Source organism: Ananas comosus, linkage group 4 (assembly GCF_001540865.1).
Source record: "Ananas comosus cultivar F153 linkage group 4, ASM154086v1, whole genome shotgun sequence".
NCBI classification, from domain to species: domain Eukaryota; kingdom Viridiplantae; phylum Streptophyta; class Magnoliopsida; order Poales; family Bromeliaceae; genus Ananas; species Ananas comosus.
In genome coordinates, this window is record NC_033624.1 from 6,346,919 (window position 1) to 6,367,122 (window position 20,204).

The window sequence follows — 20,204 nt, forward strand, 5'->3', positions numbered from 1 at the left end:
CGCCCGTGCGGGATTGAGTGCCGAAGTGGATTGCCGTGGGGTGTGTATACTACCACGGGGCCATTAGGCGCGACGCAAGCTGGACTACCTTGAGTAGGTCCCTATGAATTAAATCGATGTATGAAATGATGTCAGTAGATGATTATCATTGAGTAGTATACAGTACATCTCTACATGGCGTATTCATGTTCATTGTGATTACCTTACCTGTTTCTACTTGATAAATAATCTGACAGCATGATGCAATTTCATAGTTCTTTACTAGTGATAAAACTTACATGTTATAACTGTTCTTACTTTTTGTATATCATTATGAGCCTAGTGGTGTAATTCGCCGAGGCTGGCGGCTTACCCACTGGGAACTTGTTACGCCCCGGGACCGATACCAATTTGGGTCGGCCCGAGCACGTCAAACAGACGCCGCCCAAGGCACATCACATGTACATTTTCAAACAAGAAGTGCACTAGCGGAAACATACAAACACGGCTTACACGAGGGTAAGCAATAGCCACGAGTGAAAGGAAAAGGAAACTAAACATTCACTTGCACTATGATTCAAATCATATACATTGCATTCATCTTGTACATTTTCGAATTCCTTACATTCATTACATCATTTCATCATGTCTTTCTTACATCACATTTACCTCAAGTACACATTATATTCTTTTCTTTACATCATTAATCATCAAATACAAAAGATGATAAAAGGGTAACTACTAGCAAAAGGTAAACCCAACTCTGGTGGCCTCTGACTAAGGCGCGATACCTTTACCTCGATCGCTCGCCAGCTCGCTCGGTCCGGGCTCTGTGGAAATAGTGGGGTGAGAACTACAACAAAGTTCCCAGTGGGTTCGGCCTCAACATCACCGACTTTCCCACTAGGACTAACTCAGGCATAATAGAAAGGATAAGCTGAATATAGTAACCAATCTATAATATGATGCTAATATGCCTGAACAAATAAGCAAGAAGTATGCTCAACATTAATATATGCAGATTATGCAAGTTCTTTCGTTCTTTACACTTTACACTTTGTCTTTGTTCTTTATTCTTTGCTCTTTGTTTTTTATTTTTTACTCTTTGTTCTTTAATCTCAAGGCTAACCCGGGGGTTTCGCCACATTAACTTGCTTCACATTAAGTCCATCATCGCGGGCCCTCAGCTTCCTCCCGCTAAGACCGTCCTTCGGGTTTACTCTAACCCGTGATGCAAAAACTCCAGAGCGCATCGCCCGAGGGGGAGCGACCGCCCTCGAGCACGGAACTCATAGCAAGTATGATCGAATCCTTAACTCAAAGGATTATATGTTCAATCTTGACTTTACACTAACTCTAGTGTTCTTTACATCGCATTATGTTTCCACTCTAGCAATCATTGTTCTTTACAATTCTTTACTTTTGCTAACTCTAGCAATCATGTTCTTTACATTTCTTTATTTTTGGCTATCTTTAGCATTCTTGTTCTTTACACCCCACTTTGTTTTCATTTTAGTCATTAGCATTATTCTTTACATCACATTGATTCTTTGCCTCACACTACCTCTAGTGTCACTTTACTTTACATTATCAATGCCACTCGATCTATGTCTCATTGTGTCACTCTGTTCTTTCACCTCACTTGGTACTCACGTTTTCTCTCATGCATACATATATAGGATTTTTGACGTTCATAAGGTCCTCAACCATCACATTATGCAAGTTGTAGTCACAATAATGCAATATCACATTTTTATCATTACTTTACCCTAAATGCATGCAACAATGTATATACATATGCTCAATTGAATGACACATTAGGCATAGAGGGAAATTCAATGAGTTTGAAAAGCACCACCCACCTCGTAGGTTCTCAAAGATGCTCCGATGATTTTCTTGGGAAATTCAATGAGTTTGAAAAGCACCACCCATCCATTTTGCCCATATCTTTACATTGGCTTTTCGAAATGTTATTCCGAGCGCACTAACGCGTCGGAAATACCCCCAATTAGGTTTCTAGAGGGTCAATTTCACTTAGAAATTTCCATGAGCAAAAGCCCCAATTTGGGTGCCATAGCTCCATAGCATACATCAAACCTAGGATTTGACCTCAATGAGAAGCAAAAGTAGCTTCATTCTACTCTAGGAAGTCCATTAAAACCATTTTTAACTCAATCCAAACGCTAGTTTGGATTCTACCATGAGAGGGGATGAAGCTCTCCTTCAAGCTTCACCTCCAACACTAAACCCATGGTCTTGATCTCAAAAGAAGCAAAAAGAAAGCTTCAAAGACTCTAGAGATTCTATAAAAACCATCTTTACTCTAATCCAAACCCTAGTTTGGGATTTAACATGAGGAGGGGCAAAGCTTACCTCTAAGCTTGCTCCTTTCTTGCTCTAGAGAGGAAGAAGATGAAGTTGCTTCACTCCAATAGCTTCTTCTTCACTTTCTTTTCCTTCTTTTCCCTCTTTTTTCCTTATTTTCTTCTTCTCCTTCTTTGTCTTCTAGAGAGAGAAAGAGAGATGAGAGTGGGAGAGGGAGTGGAATGAGAGAAACATCTCATTTTCCCCCATACTATACTGAATGGGTTGCCAAAATGCAAAAAAATCCCTCAACTTTCATCTTATTCGACTGTCTGGACTGGGCAGATTTCGGGCTCGGGGACCGGTCTCCCCGACTAGGGACCGGTCCCCGAGAGCTCTCCCAGCGCAGCCAGAGCTGCTGCGCGCAATGCGACCGGTCTCTCTCTGGGGGGACCGGTCTCTGGGGGACCGGTCTCTCGGGGAGGGACCGGTTCCCGAGAGCTGGTTCTCAGGGATTTAGCCGATTTTTCGGTTGTCTCATTTTTCACGCATTTGGGGACCGGTCTCTCCCACCAGGGACCGGTTCCCGAGAGCTCAAAAACTACAGAATGCAGATTTTTGATTCTCTTGCTCTCGAAAACCTTCCACAACGCACTTTTACTCATTTTAACACCTTCGGACTTTCCGAAGTGTACCATCCTCGCACTTTGGTCAATTTGACTAAAGTTCGATATTTATTTTTCGAATTTTCGGTAGATTACAAAACTATTATTTAATAGTTCTCACGCCCTTTTTATTGTTGTTTTTACAGAGCCACCTACAGGAGAGACTAGGGATCGTGGCAAGGGAGTCTCGTCTAGCTAGATCTAGCTTGGAGCGTGACTAGATGATCACCTTACTACTTGGGCTACGGCTGAGGGTGATGTCCCCGTGTATAGAGAGACTACTGTTGTACATACATTTCATATATACTTGGGGTGTATATGTGGTTTTGACCAGGGATTACAGTTTTGACGTTTTTCTGTGATGTTTGAGAATTTGGGGTATTTACTTACTATTTTCTAATAAACTTATTACCAACTTATACTTTGCTCTGATATCAGGTTAGAATTCTTCGATGTTTTCCTCCTTTCGACATGGTTTTCTTGTAGACGCCTTATATACTGCAGGTATATGGCGGGTCTGTGCATGTATCGGGTATGCTTCCGCTGATACCCGGGCGTGACAACTATGCTAAGTTGATAGTTGCATAGCATTGAAACCTTATGCTAGTGGATAGATGCATGTTAATATTTATATGCATTGTGGAATACATGCTAAGAACATGTTAGCAATGTGGGATCACGCTAGGGAGCATGCGTATTAACCTATTATATGATATGGTAAGCTAATGTCATAAAGAGACATCGGGCTTGGATTTGATATAGTAAGCTAATGTCATAAAGAGGCATTAGGCTTAGAATACATATGGACTTAATAAACCAAGGTCAATGACATGTGAATTTGGGCGTTAATGTCATAAAGCAGTATTGAGCTCAGGTTATGGTGAACCTAGTGGATAGGGCCATTGAGAGATTCAGAATTGGAACATGCTTGAACATAGAAATGCCTTAGTGTCATAAAGGGGCACTAGACCTAGTGAATGTTGGAACTTTACATTGAGTTATAGAACTAGATCATTGGATGCTAGTGGCTATTACCATGTTAGAGACATGATGATTGGACTCTTGAGACGTTGACTACGCTTGCTTGCCATTTGTGCTCATTCGCACATGCTTGTACGGGTCGCTCCCTACAAGCCGGCACTCCGGAGTTGGCCTATGCGACTTATGCTCGCTCGTGCGGTATCGAGAAGCCTGCGCGGTCAGGAGGGATAGACTCATTCCTAGAGTGGGAATGTTGGACTACCACCGGCACTTAGGCGGCACAAGCCGGACTACACTTGTGTAGGTTCTAAATGAGATTAAACCAAAATATTAAACAACAAGTTGATAATCACTACTAGACAGGTTATAGTAGTTGGATTCGTGACATGCTATGGCATAGGATTGAACTTTTGGATATATAGTATACTTGACAGTTTCGCATATTGCATTGTAGATACTTGTTGCCATGATGGTACATACTAGATATGTAGTGGACTTTGGAACATATAGCATACTTCATAGTATTACTTGTTGTATCATAGCATATATGTTTAAGTATTGATAGATTGACTCATGTAGAGTAGATGTACTCCATATCGACATTCTGAATACTTGTGGCATAGTAGTATAGCATTTCAATATATGCTTTTATTTCCGCAGTTGTTATTTCGTTATCTATATCTGCTCATGATTTGGGCCTAGTGGTGCATTTTGCTAAGGTCAGTAATTGCTCACTGGGAACTATAAATTATAGTTCTCACGCCCCCTGTTTTATGTTTTCTTTCAGAGCCTTCCACTCCGGGAGAGGCTCGGGATTGCGGGAAAGGTTTCGCCTCAAGTTAGCTATCGAGGGACTTGGTGATAGGTGGTCCACCTCTCTTTTGCTTTCTTTTGGAGAGGTTGTGAGAGTTTTGTACCTAGTTATAGAGACCACCCTGTTTTTGTATCTTGAGATTTATGATGTATTAGTTTACTTTATGCTTTAGTAGTTCAGTTCTCTTTTTGACTCCACTTGTCGATAGAACCTAGCTGTGTATTTGCTCTAATATCTCTAGATACTTTCAACTTCTTGTTCATTTATTCGTTTTTGTTGTAGACGCCTTATATGTGCAGGCATATGGCGGGTCTGGGCACGTACCGGGCGTGCCTACGCCGGGTCCCGGGGCGTGACATCAGCATTGAACTAGGATCATCGTGCTCACCTTCAGAAGACTCGTGGTGGCCTCGGTTCACCGGAACAGTGACCGGAACCCCAAGACAAGGTGCAGAAAGCTATTACGTAACTCACCGGAGCAAGGTAAGGCACGGGACGGCCGGCGGCGCCAGGACGGTGGGCTAGTTGGCCAGGGGAAGGTGCGGCCAGTGCGGGGAGGCCAAGGCGCGCGTCGGCCGGCGACGGGAGGTGGCCACGGCGGTGGGCAATGATGCCCTAGCCAGGGCAATCCTAGGAGAGTGCAGCCCAAGATAGCTGACAGGAAGCTCCGGCGGCGGCTAGCCAGTGGCGGACGGGTGCGGACGGCAAAAGTGGGCCGGCGCTCACGCCGGCCGGCGGTGCCCACGCTGGAGCATCCCGAGCCCGCATGGGCTCGGCTTGGGCACAGGGAGCGGCAGCGGCCACAGCGACGGCTACGGGAAGCTCCGGGCGACAACGTTGGCTCACGGGAGGCCGGAGGGAGGTGGCTCGGCCGGCGCAAGGCGGCGGCGGCGCTCGGAAGCCCAGTTGACCTCGGCTCGGCCAGATCTGCTCAAGATCGGCCACAACACGCCAGGGTGGCGGCGGCGGCACTCGAGGGCGGCGGCGGCCGATGAGATGGTCGCCGGAGGCCGCAGGAGGGAGGCGCTGCCAGCGGGGAACGGCGGCGGTGCTCCAAGGCAGAGATAGCCCCGGCTCAGCCCTCCTCGGGTCTGGGTGGCTGCAGTGAGTTCCGACGGCGCTGGCGTCGCGCGGCGGCGGTAGGGACCGACGGGGGAAGCTGCCTGAGGTGGGCCACGGCCAGGGGAGGGAGCTCGAGGGTGTAGATCATCCAGGATGCTCACGGACGGAGATAGAGGTGGCTAGGTAGTAGGTGTGATGGAGGANGGAGCTCGAGGGTGTAGATCATCCAGGATGCTCACGGATGAAGATAGAGGTGGCTAGGTGGTAGGTGTGATGGAGGAGGTGGAGGAGCAGCCAGCTTCGGCGGCCGGCGGCGTGCTAAGGTGGCCGGGGCATGCGCAAGAAGAGCAGGGGAACTAGAGGGAGGCGGCTGGGTTAAGGTTGAGGAAGAGGGAGACCTAGGGTTAGGCTTTCCATGGAGAAACCCTAAGTGGTCGCTTTTATGCAAATGGCCAATTTGTACAAAAGTCCCCCAAAACTCAGTATTTCGTACTAAGACCTTCACATCGCGTGTATTTTGCGCGTACACACCTCGTCGTCCAATCTCATGCGATTCGGTACATAAAATGTCGCGCCTTTTGCGAAAATACTATTTCTCCACTTGTGACCCTTCTTCGATAATCGTGCAATATCAGGAAATCCGTCTGTCAGATTTGCAAACGGATCGCACCAGTGCGATCAACACGACAGAAACATCAAACTCGGGATTTTGTTTTGTCCAAATTTATCACCGATTTGCGACAAAACCCACCCTCAATACATTCACCATAACACACATATATATATATACCATATATATATAACCAAAGAAACCCCTTTATCTCGAAAGCCATGCATCAGATCTAAAATCCGTCATCGCCATTGGTTCCAGAATAGCTGAACCGGTCGAAACGAGCTATTGGATCGCTATGATCGGAGTCCGATATGCACCAGAAGCCAACTCTACTCCGTGGCTTCTCCGAAAAATCGGAGTTACTATTCACTTAAGTGAATACTAATGATCACGTAACTTCTCCGTTCTAACTCGTTTTCTCCTGAAACTTGACGAGTGCTTATGTAATTAAATTGCACACAAAAATATCGTCAACAGAGAGTTTAGCTGCACTGTCAAAAACTCAGTTTTACATATTACGTTGATGACATTATTTTTGACGCAACTAAAGATAAAGATGCCACTGAATTTGCAAAACTGATGACAAGTGAATTTGAGATGTCAATGATGGGGGAGCTTACTTATTTTCTTGGACTTCAAGTTAAACAATCAAAGGATGGAATTCATTTATCCCAAACAAAGTATGCGAAAGAATTGGTTAAGAAATTTGGACTAGATGGAGCAAAGGACTTTGATACTCCGATGGGAACTAGTAATAGAGGACTAGGACTGAATGCTGAGGGACAAAGTGTGGATGAGAAACAGTATCGGAGCATGATTGGGAGTCTACTGTACTTGACTGCGAGTAAACCGGATATAGCTTTTAGTGTTGGAATTTGTGCTCGCTATCAAGCTAATCCTAAGGAAGTTCATCTGAAAGCGGTTAAGAGGATTATTCGGTACGTTAAAGGTACAACCGCTTATGGCATCTGGTATCCTATGGGAACATCTTTAGATTTGATTAGATACTCAGATACGGATTGGGCTGGTTCTGTGGATGATCGGAAAAGTACTAGTGGAGCGTGTTTTTATATTGGTCATTGCCTTGTTGCATGGCATAGTAAGAAACAGAACTGCATTGCACTCTCCACTGCTGAGGCTGAATATATTGCGGCCGGTAGTTGCTCCACTCAATTATTGTGGATGAAAAGTTTACTGAGTGACTATCGGATCCCCTCCACCACTCTTACAATTCTTTATGATAACACAAGTGCCATAAATATTTCTAAAAATCCTGTTTTACACTCTAGAACAAAACACATTGAACTGCTATATCACTTTTTAAGATGTTCTTCATCTCGAATATATTTCTACTGATGATCAACTTGCTGACATTTTGACAAAGCCTTTAGATCAAAATTATTTTCTACATTTACGAAAGGCTATTGGTTTGAATCCTATTATCTAGATATATTCTTTGGGCCATAGTACATGCACAATCACTTTGCTTATTTGCATTTTTCCCAAATTTGTTTTTACATGATTGTATTTCACACTCTTTGTGAATCCCATGATATGACTTTGATTGATTCATGATGAGTTTTAACTTAGTCATCTTAAATTATATTCCTAAATGTCATAGTTATTGAACGACTTAACTCGTTAAATTCTGATTGGGTATTCTTGTTAAATTCGACACCTCTTGCCTTGAACTTTGTTTCAGTTTTTGTTTGATTATTTGCCACGGTATAAATAACGGTTTCCCTATTTCTTGAATTCTTCATACTATTGTCGACTTGGGGGTTGCACTTATTCAGGGGGAGTCTTTCTAGTACTTGCCATTAAAATTTTGAAGATGTGGAAAGAGTTACATCCCTTCAGGGAGTGTGAAAACTACCACCACATGTAGGAAAGAGCTACCACCCCGGTCGTCCGGTCAGTGTGTGCAGTTATCACATGTTTTTACATCTCTAAATAAAAAAAAAATATTGAAAAGAAATTTTGAAAAAAAATTGTATGGAGATGTTTCGGAGATGGTAAAAAACAAGTATATCGTAATTACATCTCTGAGGCGATATAAGGTGGATTATTGAAAGATGCTCAAAGAGCCACTCCCTTCTTTAAACTTTGTGCATAACTCAATTTGCCAATAGTATTTTCACTTCAAGTTTTGGGATTCTTTTATTCATTATTCTAGCAGATTTGATGATAAAAGGATACAATTCATTTTTAGATCTTGTTTGATGTGTTAAATTGAACAGTATGCCCATCTAGGCATTACCTTGTTTGGTGTTCAAATTAATTTATGACATTTTTGAATGTTATCTGAAGTTGACTGTGTTTGACATATTCTTGGAATTTTAGTTTAAAAGTTATTGGGATTTCACGCATATAAATACTGAAGTTGGGCATTTTTGATATAAAAAAACATATATATTACAAGCTGCGGGGTCCGGACCCTAGCTGGAAGGTCCGGACCCTCCGCACGACCTCATATATGCAACTTCGGCCAATCTATCTTTATTTTCTTCCAAAACTTTTCAAAAACCCTCTCCTCCGAACCCTAGACCTCCCGGAGTGTTTTTGCCTTCGTTCTTCTTGGATTTCATCTCGTTTTCGGTAAGATTTTCAAATTTTGTTTATTTCCTACTGCATATTCCGAAAGTGTGTTCTTTTTGTGATTTTTGATGATTATACTAGAAATCTTGTCCGAACTCTTGTGTTATGCTTTTTTTTTTTTTGATCTCGAGGTGTTTGAGCATATCATATTGCATTTTTCTATGATTCGTTTCATGTTTTGGCTCAGATTGTGTTTCGTCTTGAAATTTCGAACCCTATACATCAATTTCTGAAAAAGTTTGGATTTGTGACTGACCATTTGCATTGTTTGACATCATTGTGTGCTGGAATGTGCTCGTTCATGATTTCATGAGGCCCTAGAATTTTCTAGATAATTTTCTGAATTTTTGTGGAAAATGCCTAAAAGAGTGATATTCGAATGCTTCATTGGGTTCAATACTGGTTTGTTAACAGGGAGTTCTTTCACAATGTATTCTATGTTGATGGTACTTGTGTTTCTGATGGCCGGTGGTGGCCGTGGGAGTAAGCGACGTCGTTCCTCGGCTCCACAACCTCCTGAACAACCAGCTGAAGATGTGGGCAGCGAATATGCCCCAGACGATGAATCTGAAACTGAGTCAACTGATTGGGAGGCTTTGACTCCTGAAGTGTTATCAAAGAAGAAGGGTAAGGAACTTGCAGCTTCGGAAAAAGAAAAAGACAAAGGAAAAGGAAAAGGAAAAGGAAAGGGGAAAGAAAAAGAAAAATTGACGTACTCTCGTAGTAAGAAAAAGACCGGTGGTGTTGAGAGTTGTGAGCCTCCTGTTGATTCTAAACGTCAGGCGATGTTTTCTTCCCGAGTGTGCATTGGTGAGCGGGATGTGGGTGTTTCACAACTAATTAAACAAGCGCCAGTGTTTGAATCTCTTTATATGAATGGCAATCTTACGTCTATTTGTTCGTTTCCTGAGCAGACTGGTTATTGTCTCGAACTGATTCGAGAGTTCTATATGTGTGCTGGACATCTCCAAGATACTGATGGTGGACATGCGTTTTCCAGACCTTTGTTCGCGGAGCCTCTTTGGCTATTACGCCGGATTTGATTGGTTCAGTTCTTGCCATGCAAGCTTGTATTGATGGGGTCGATTATCTACATGCTGGCATTGACTCACTTCGTGACTGGCGACGTATTGTGAATGGCGTCTGTGTGCCTAACACTCAGTCTATAGGAAATTCGGTCTTGTCAAAAGAATTGAAATTGGAGTATCGCTTTCTCAACTTCGTTGTGGACTATAATATCATGCCGACAATGAACACTAAGGTCGTGCGTTGGGACAGGCTTCTGTACATGTATTTACTTGGACGACCCGACGAGGTGAGATCACGAGGGATTAACTTAAACATTCCTTTTCTGATTTGGCGTCGGATGACAAAGGATATGAAATCATCCAATCAGAATGAACGTCTTCCATATCCCTTGATTATTATGTGAATTCTTCGTGCTCTTGGTGTGGATACTCGTTGCAGCTCTTATGAATTTAGTCTCGGGGTTATCAGTGAGACTACTTTTATAAAGTCTGTCGTTCAGCTTCAATCACCTTCTCGTCGCTCTCCTCCACGACATTCTGTTCAGCAGCACTCTACTCTGCCTCTTGTTGCTCCTGGTCCTTCACAGCCTTCTGAGGAGGTATCTGAAGAGGATGTCTCAGTTTCTTCTGTTTATCGGAAGCAACAGCGACTCTCTAATGAGCAAGAACGTATTTAGGGCGAGCTTCAGCGCATTGTTTCTGAACAAGCACGGCTTACAAGAAAGATGAGCAAGATCTCTAGGCTCCTGAAGGCTATATTTGACAAAATGGGATGTTGCAGTGCTGATTTGCCTCCCCAGGATGCAGATTCAGATTAGCTGTTTTGGGTGGCCCCTTCTTTGTCGTTTTGGCGTTTTCTGACAAAAAGGGGGAGATGATGATGATGCTTGATGATGCTTGCTTATGTGTTTTATCCTTTTTGTTTATTTGACTTGCTTTCTTTTCTTCTTCGTGATGATTGCAACTAAAACTATGAAACTATGACTGTCATGATTATTCATTGCATATTTTAAGTGTGTATTGTGGAGAATTTTTGTGCATGATTTTCAAGACTTCAAGACTCCTCATCTTGTCTAAGTCATAGAGTTTGTCTAGGATGAGTAAAATGTAATTTTTCTTTGTTGGATCGATCATGTAGGAGATTGTCGTTTGGTGATTGCGATAATCTTCCACTTTTCTGTTTTCAGTTTGTATGAGCATTGAGTTTTGTCACGAAATCGCCAAAGGGGGAGATTGTTAAGAATTTTTCTAAGTTGGCGGATTTCGTGAAGTCGAATGGAGTCTTGAAGAGTTGAAGATGAAGAATTGAAGCTAAGATTACAAGACTGGTGAGGCAAAGACTCGTTCGTGATGCTCAACTACTCAGGTATGTAGACTAATAGTTTGTGGTGAAATTATACTTAGGTAAAAGCGTTTAGAAGACTTAGGATTCGTTTTTAAATATAAAACTAAAAAAATTCTGAGTTTTTCAAGGTTCAGGATCCGGACCCTAAGGAGGATCTGGACCCTATAGGTCCTCTTTGCGTGTACGCAGCAAGGGTCCAGACCCTCTGGTTAGGATCCGGATCCCGTAGCAGGATAATCTTGTCACGCAACGAGGGTCCGGACCCTCTGGTTAGGATCCGGACCCCGTACCATGATAATCTTGTTACGCTGCAAGGGTCCGGACTTGCGGGTTAGGATCCGGACCCCGTCCCCTATATTTTCTGATACGCAGAGAGGGTCCGGACCGTAACTTCACGATCTGGACCATCAAGGTCCGGACCCTCGGGAAGTCCGGACCCTAAGACCGTCGTCAGTTTTTAAAATTATGTTTTTGAAATCCTAGTCTATCAAGAAGTCTTCTAACCCTATAAATATGATATGAGGAGTACCACATGCGGCGAGCTTAGAGAGAAAATCTTTTTGAAGCCCTAAGAGCTTGTGTTAGAGTTTTCGATCAATGTTTTGAAAATCAAGCTTTTAGTTTTGATAACCGATTTAATTCTTCGATTCTAATTTCAATGGTTCTTTAAGGATTAGATCGGTGATGAACTAATTAGGGTTTCTTCTCATATCATATGTGCTTTCTAAGTGTTTCAATCACCACAAATTGTTGATCTCAACGAGCTTCGGATGGAGCGAACACGCGTGGATCGCGTGTGAGGCCGAGGATTCGGTGGACGCATCGAGGAGTCGAGGCGTTGACGCTGCGAGGATTTGCGGCAGGATCGATCGAAGGACTTTGATCGATCGAGGACCGGCGAAGACAATCTACAACGAGGATTCGGTAAATTGAGTCGTGTATTTTCGGTAAATCACTTGTACTCAAGTTTTCTTAGTAGATTTCTTTATGTGATCGGTCCAGTGGGTTTTTCTCTCCGGATTAGAGATTTCCCACGTTAAAATCTCGGTGTGTTGTTTTTATTTTTCGCATTCTCTTTTAAATTGCATCGAGTTTATTTGTTTTTACCGTTTACACCTATTCACCCCCTTTAGGTGTCTTTTACCTTTTAGATCCTTGGGATCCATATCTCATAGTGCTCGATGCAACCGGTCTCTCGGACAAGGACCGGTCCTCCAGGGTCCAGTCTCTCGAGCGAGGACCGGTTCCCGTACTCGTAAAGAGGGCTGGCCGAGAGCTCTGCATGTGAGGCTGCTCTCGGGGACCGGTCCTCCCGTAGAGGGACCGGTCCCCGCACCCGAAAACTGCCCAGACTGGGCAGTTTACAAGAAGCAAAGTGGAAGGGCTTATATGCAAATGTGACATGAGAGGGGTTAAGTAGGCATTCTCCTTCTCTCTTTCTCTCATTTCTCTCCAACATACACACCTCTCTTTCTCTCTCTAGGAAGAAAAAAAAGGAGAAGAAGGAAGAGAAGAAGAAGTAAAGGAAGAAGAAGAAGGAGAAGAAGATCAAGAGGAGGGTTTCCATCATCTTCTCCATCTCCTTCTTTGCTTGGCCTAGCTAGCAGAGGTAAGCTTTAACCCTCTCTCGTGGCAAGTAGCTTAGGGTTTGCTTTGATCTCTTAGAACCTAGCTAGATGGACTCTAGTGGATCTCTAGAAATGGATGAACTCATTGATTGCATGATTAATTGCTAGTAGATGGCATTTTGCAATATTGGGCTTTTAGGGCATCCAAAAGAAGGGTTTTTCTTGTGAAGGGTTTTGATCTCAATTGACCCTTCTCTAACCTAATTGGTAGGTATTCTGACGCAACGGTATGCTTGGTTCGGCGATCCGACGAGTGTACACGGAGATATTGAGGATTTAAGCCGCTAAGGTATAGATTGCCACAACACGCGGCGAAAGCTTCCAAAAATCTTGGAAACGGAATCGTAGCTTCAAGACATCACCAAGAGGTGTGGGGTGTCCATCCCGAAGCAACCGGGCTTCTTTTTATGTCTAAGTTCTTTACATTGATCATATATGTATATTATGCATTATAGGATAGTAGATAGTTGCAATTCTAATTCCTTGCATGCTTTCTTAGTAGTGTAGCTTTGAGGGCTTGACACGTGGACTAGGGACGCGTGAGGATTGGGTCTTGTGATATGGAATCCTATAGTGGCATAACGAGGTGAACTTGGACATGTATAGCCTAGTTGAGTGGCATTGAACTAGTGTAGTAGAAACACTAAACATGAACGAGTGGCATGTCAATTAGTTAGAAAACTTACTACAAATGATCGAACGAGTGGCATCGAGTCTAGTGTAGTAAACATGACATGAACTTAGGGATGGTAGAAGTCCCGGCATTGATTATGCATGAGATTGTGCAGCAGAGGCACCATGACCCTAGTAGATAGGGTATCCTCTTGTGGGGATTGGATCATACTCACTAGTCTGTTTCGCTTGTCGGTGGTCACTCCACCAAAGCAGTGGTCTCCGGAGTACTTCACATAGGGGCAGACGTAGTTGTCCTGCAGACGGTCTCGGTGTGCGAGTGCAGCTTCTCCTTACTTATGAGATTGAGAGTGAGTCGAGGGCTTAACCTATGGGTTAGCCAGGCAAATTGGGTAATGAACATGAATAGCATAGTAGAATTGCATTCTTACCTTGAGTAGACATAGTGTATGTTGTAGATTGCATCGCTATGTTATATATACATACTCTTGACATCATACTAGCATGATAGTATATCGTTGCATGATGATCATTTCATACATGACATTGCATTGAAGGCATGGTAGAATAGGTGCAGTTTATATTTCTACCTATCTATCTATCTATCTGCTTATACCTACTTAGACCTAGTGAGATGATCGGCGGAGTCGGCGGCCGAACCCACTGGAAACTATATTTATATAGTTCTCACCCCACTTTGTTGCAGGGCCAAGTACCAGTGCGCCGGGCGATGACCGCGGCAAGGGCATAGCGCCCTGAGTTAGTTAGTAGCTTCCTATCTGCATTAGAGCACCCTCGTGTACTAGAGACATATGATGTATATTTTGGATAGATGTTGGAGAGCTACTTATGTATTTTGGACATGAATATGTATTATATTTTGGGAGATGGAAATGTAATTAAAAGAATTATTGTTGAATGGTTGTAATAGCTAGATGTATCTCTCTTTATACACTTGTACATACACTTGTGGTTCTTGCTCTTACTTGTGTTGCACTTGTGTGCTTCTAGTTGATCATGTATGTATTGAATTTCTTTTCCTGGGCAAATTCTTGTACATGATCTTGTTGCTTAGCCTTGGGCGGACAGGGGAGGTACTGTCCGTTCGGCGTCTGTTTGACGCGCCCGCACCGGACCAAATTGGTAGCGGTCTCGGGGCGTGACACCTATTTGGTATCTGTGATCTGATTGGTCGGTTCTCCTATTTGGTATTTGTGACCTGATTGGTGGGTGTTCCTATGTGATATATATGACCTGGTTGGTCGGTTCTCCTATTTTGTATCTGTGACCCGGTTGGTCGATTTGCATATCTTACTTGCGACCTAGTTGGTCGAGTAGATTACTTGATGACCTATACGGTCGATGTGCCCTGGGGGGCAGAATTGTCGACTGGTTACCGACGTTGGCTATTCAGCATATCAGCATTGACCGCCCGATACTCGTCGCATTTCATGAACACTAACGATCTGATCCACCACAAGAGGGTATTCTTTTCCGGAAAAGTGGTTGCAGGTGTCAACCCGTGAGCCCTAGAGGGGTTATATGCATGGTAGAGTAGTAGTGGCACTGGCTTGAGGTTTGCGGTGCGGACCAAGAGAGCATTGGTTTCATAATAGCTGAACCGTTCAAAACGAGCTAGAAGTACTATGGGATCTAAAATGATAGCGTTTAACCTTATTGTTGGTGAGGCAAAATGGCTGAGAGAATTTCGCATCATATTCCATTTGGTAAGCGTCCAATTCCACCAAGATCAATACATTGTGATTGTAGAGCAGTGATTGATAAACGTGCACAAAAAAATTTAGAAGTAAAGATGAGTAGACATATGAAGATATAAATATATTAGAGAGTTAATTAAACAAAATATGATCTATAAAGAATATTGCTGATTAACTGGCTAAAGGTTTATCTAGGGCAGTGGTTCTATAGTCGTCGAGAGGAATGGGGTTAAGCTCATAATAGAAGTCATCGGCGATGGGAACCCAACCTAATTCCGAATGTATGACTAATGTGTGGAGCTATAATGACTCGACCGGCTAACAATAATAACTCATTGGGCTCGCACCACTCGCCCAAATTGCTTAAGCCCAGTTATTAATACTAGTGTCTATGGTTTCTTATATAACCAATCACAGCCCTATTCTCATCTACTGTGGAACTATTGGAATGTTACACCCCCCCACCCCACCCCACCCCTTCCCCGTCTCCATTTAGAGTCTGATGTCTTTGTCAACCCAATCACATAGACACATCCTAAGATCATCAGGCGATGTGAGACTTGTCTCGTTAACCTTGTCATTCTAACTCTGGCTCAATCCGTCATTCTCTGACACTAGGTTAGCCGTCATTCTGACTCTGGCTCAGCCGAAACTCATCTCACACTTCTGACTGATAAATTGTTCTTATACCAATTGTAAAAACCACGACCAGCTAGTAATAATAGCTAATTGGGTCGTCCCTAGAGCAAGTGGCAAAGGGCTTGGTGGTTGGTACTCGAGACCCAAGTTCGAATCCTAATTGATTCACAATTCCAGCTAAGTTTATTTCTAAATGAAATAAACGAAGCGGGTAGCGTGCTACCTATCTCTCAAAAAAAAAAACAAAAACTAATTGGGCCCACACTACCGGCCCAAAATGCTTAAGCGCAGTTATTGTTACTAGTATCCATGGTCTCTTACATACCCAATCACAATCTCATTCTCATCTAATGTGAAACTATTTGAGTGTCAAATTAAGGAGGACCCAACGTTTGTTGCATGGAGAAGAGAGGATTTGTCACGCACCGGGACCGATACCAGTTTGGCCCGACCCGAGCACGTCAAACAGACGCCGAACGGACAGAGTTTCCCCTATCCGCCCAAGGCTCATCACATGTACAAATTCAAACAAGAAATGCACCAGCGGAAACATACACAAAAGATGATCATAGGGTACTTTACTACAAAATGAAACCCAACTTTGGTGGCCTCTGACTAAGGCGCGATACCTTTACCTCGGTCACTCGCCGGCTCGCTCGGTCCCGGCTCTGTGGAAATAGTGGGGTGAGAACTACAACAAAGTTCCCAGTGGGTTCGGCCTCAACATCACCGACTTTCCCACTAGGACTAACTCAGGCATAATAGAAAGAATAAGCTGTATATAGTAACCAATCTATACATGATGCTAATATGCCTGAAAATAAAGCAAGGAGTATGCTCAACATTAACATATGCAGATTATGCAAATTCTTTATTCTTTTCACTTTACTCTTTGTTCTTGTTCTTTGCACTTTGTTCTTTACTCTTTGTTCTTTATTCTTTAATCTAAAGGCTAACCCGGGGGTATCGCCACATTAGCTTGCTTTACATTAAGTCCATCATCGCAGGAACTCACCCGCTAGGACCGTCCTTCGGGTTTACTCCAACCCGTGATGCATAACTCCGGAGCGCACCGCCCGAGGGGGAGAGACCGCCCTCGAGCACGGAACTCATAGCAAGTATGATCATATCCTTAACTCAAAGGATTTATAAGTTCAATCTTGACTTTACACTAGCTCTAGTGTTCTTTATGTCTCTTTATGTTGCTAACTCTAGCAATCGTTGTTCTTTACCTTTCTTTTACTTTTGCCATCTTTAGCATTCTTGTTCTCTACATTTCTCGTTCTAATTGCCCCACTTTACTTTAACTTTACACATTGTCATTTTCATCATTCTTTACATCACTTTGGTTCTTTGGCTCACACTAACTCTAGTGTCACTTTACTTTACGTTTTCAAATGCCACTCGATCTATGTCATTGTGCCACTCGGTTCTTTTGGCTCACTTTAGCACTCACATTTTGTCACGCCTCGAGCCCTCCTCTTTGGTCGGATTCGGGCACGCCAACAGACCGCCGAACGGACAGGGTTTCCCCTGTACCGCGGACAGAGTCTCCCCTGTACGTTCAAGGCGTCGCAATCAATACACTGTACGAAGTTCCAACCAGCAACACATTTCAACCAAAGATTGCATAAGGAAGTATCAAAACATAAATCTACTTGCTATTACAAGCATTCACACTCATACATCTTTACATCACAATTCTCATTTGATTCTTACATTAGGTTTCACTTAACTTCCAAATACAATCCAATTATTATAAATTTACTACAAGTTTGATACATCTTGTTCTTTCATTTTCCATATCCCTATGTAGCCGACTCAGGGTGTTGCTATCTGGTCTCTGTGGTAGGGCGCTAACTACGGAGCTACGCCCTTTNCTAATTGGGCCCACACTACCGGCCCAAAATGCTTAAGCGCAGTTATTGTTACTAGTATCCATGGTCTCTTACATACCCAATCACAATCTCATTCTCATCTAATGTGAAACTATTTGAGTGTCAAATTAAGGAGGACCCAATGTTTGTTGCTGGGAGAAGAGAGGATTACAATGACTTAGGCTTGAGGGCTTGGAGAGACTGAGGCTTTCTCGTCCTTCTTAATCAGACTAATTAACTTTGTACCCTACGAGGTCCAGCAATTAGGCGCCAAAAGTGGTGGTGGTTTCACATAAACCAGAAAGAGGCAACTGCTACTAGCATAACCTACTAACTTCTAATGACTAACATGAAAATGGACGCTATGTACAAACTATATATGTGGCAAAGCACTGATTAACTTGTTGGTATCTGCATCCACAATGTAATGCTTTAAAGTAGCTTCTAAAAGGACATCCAAACCAACCTCTGAAATTGCGCCGCCGCCGCTTCTGAGTGATCGCCAAGAGCTGGAGGAGAGGTGTCACGCCCCGGGACCGGCGGAGGCCCTCCCGGTAGTGCGCCCAGACCTGCCATATGTCTACACATATAAGGCGTCTACAACAACAGCAGAAATAAAGCGAGAGATAGAACCAATAGAATGAATAGCAATTAGTGATATCAGAGCGAGTAAAGTTCTATCATCTAAACCAGAGTAGAAAGAAACATAGCTAAACCATAAAAGAAAATATAAGTAGTACAATATCGGTGTCTAGTACAAAAATGGTGGTTTCTAGTACACGGGTAAACTCTCAATCTCTTACAAAATAAAACGTCGAGAGGTAGACAACTTATCGAATCGTCCTCGAAGGAAGCTAGCTCGCAGCAACTCCCTTCTCGCGGTCCCTAGCCTCTCCCGGCGTGGAAGGCTCTGAAAACATCAAGAAAACGAGGGCGTGAGAACTATAATTTATAGTTCCCAGTGGGCAATTACTGACCTCAGCTCAATGCACCACTAGGCCCCAAAAGGAAAGGGTAAGTAACGACAATAATAATAAGCAATAAAGAGCGAGTTCAAGAATTGCTGAAAGAAAGCATATATGAAATGCTATATTACTATATCTCAAGTAAGCATGATGTCATGATGATGTACATCTACGCTATCATAAGATGATATGTCCAATGCATACTAATATGCCTTAACATAATGAGCAAGTAACGCTCACGATGCAATAGGTCAATTCATAAGGAGTACGCTCTATCAAGCAACCCAGTATACTATGATGCAATGAATGAAACAGGCAAGTATACTATATATATCCCGAAGCTATGTCATGAGCGTGTCAAGTAACCCAACTACTAAGCCTATCTAGCAGTGATTATTCATTCTCAACACCGTATCGATTTTCATTTCCAATTAAGGACCTACCAAGGGTAGTCCAGCTTGTACCGCCTAAGTGCCTGTGGTAGCCCGACATCCCTACTCTTGGAATGTGTCTATCCCACTCGACCCCGTAGGCTTCTCAATACCGCACGAGCGAATATAAGTCGCGTAGGCTAACTCCGGAGTGCCGGCTTGTAGGGAGCGACCCTCACAAGCATGTGCGAATGAGCATAAATGGCAAACAAGCAAGGTCAAAGTCTCAAGTACTCTACTCTCATGCCTCTCACATGGCAAGGTCACTAGCATCCTAAGGATCTAGTCCAAAGTCTCAAAGTGACGCTGCAACGCACACACTTGCTTAGTGCCTCTTTATGACACTTAAGCATCACAACTAATCATGCCTAATTTATGTTCCATATTCCAATTAAAACAATACTAGTAAGGTTCACTTTAGCCCGGGCCCAATACCCCTTTATGACATTGGCCCAATCTCTCAAATAGTCTAAGTCTTGGATCGCTATGAATGGAGTTTGATACGCGCCGGAAGACAACTCTATTTCGTGGCCTTTCCGGAAAACCAGGTTACTATTCACTTTAAGTGAAAACTAATGATCGCGTAACTTCTCTGTTCTAACCCATTTTCTCCTGAAACTTGACGAGTGCTTATGTAATTAAATTACACACAAAAACATCGTCAACAGAGAGTTTAGCTACACTGCCAAAATCTCAGTCCTTACAGCTGTATTAGTGCGTTTGATTTAATACAGTAATGTAATGCTGGATTGTAGTGTTTATAGTGTTACTATGTTTGGTTCTGCATGTCTATAAAATTTAGTAATCTAGATAATAAAGTATAGTCTATTCCAAAATTGCCCTTAGTCATATTTCTTAAACTTTTTTTTACTGTTTACAAACAATATTTTTTTTAACAAATTTAAAATTTGAAATTTAAAATTT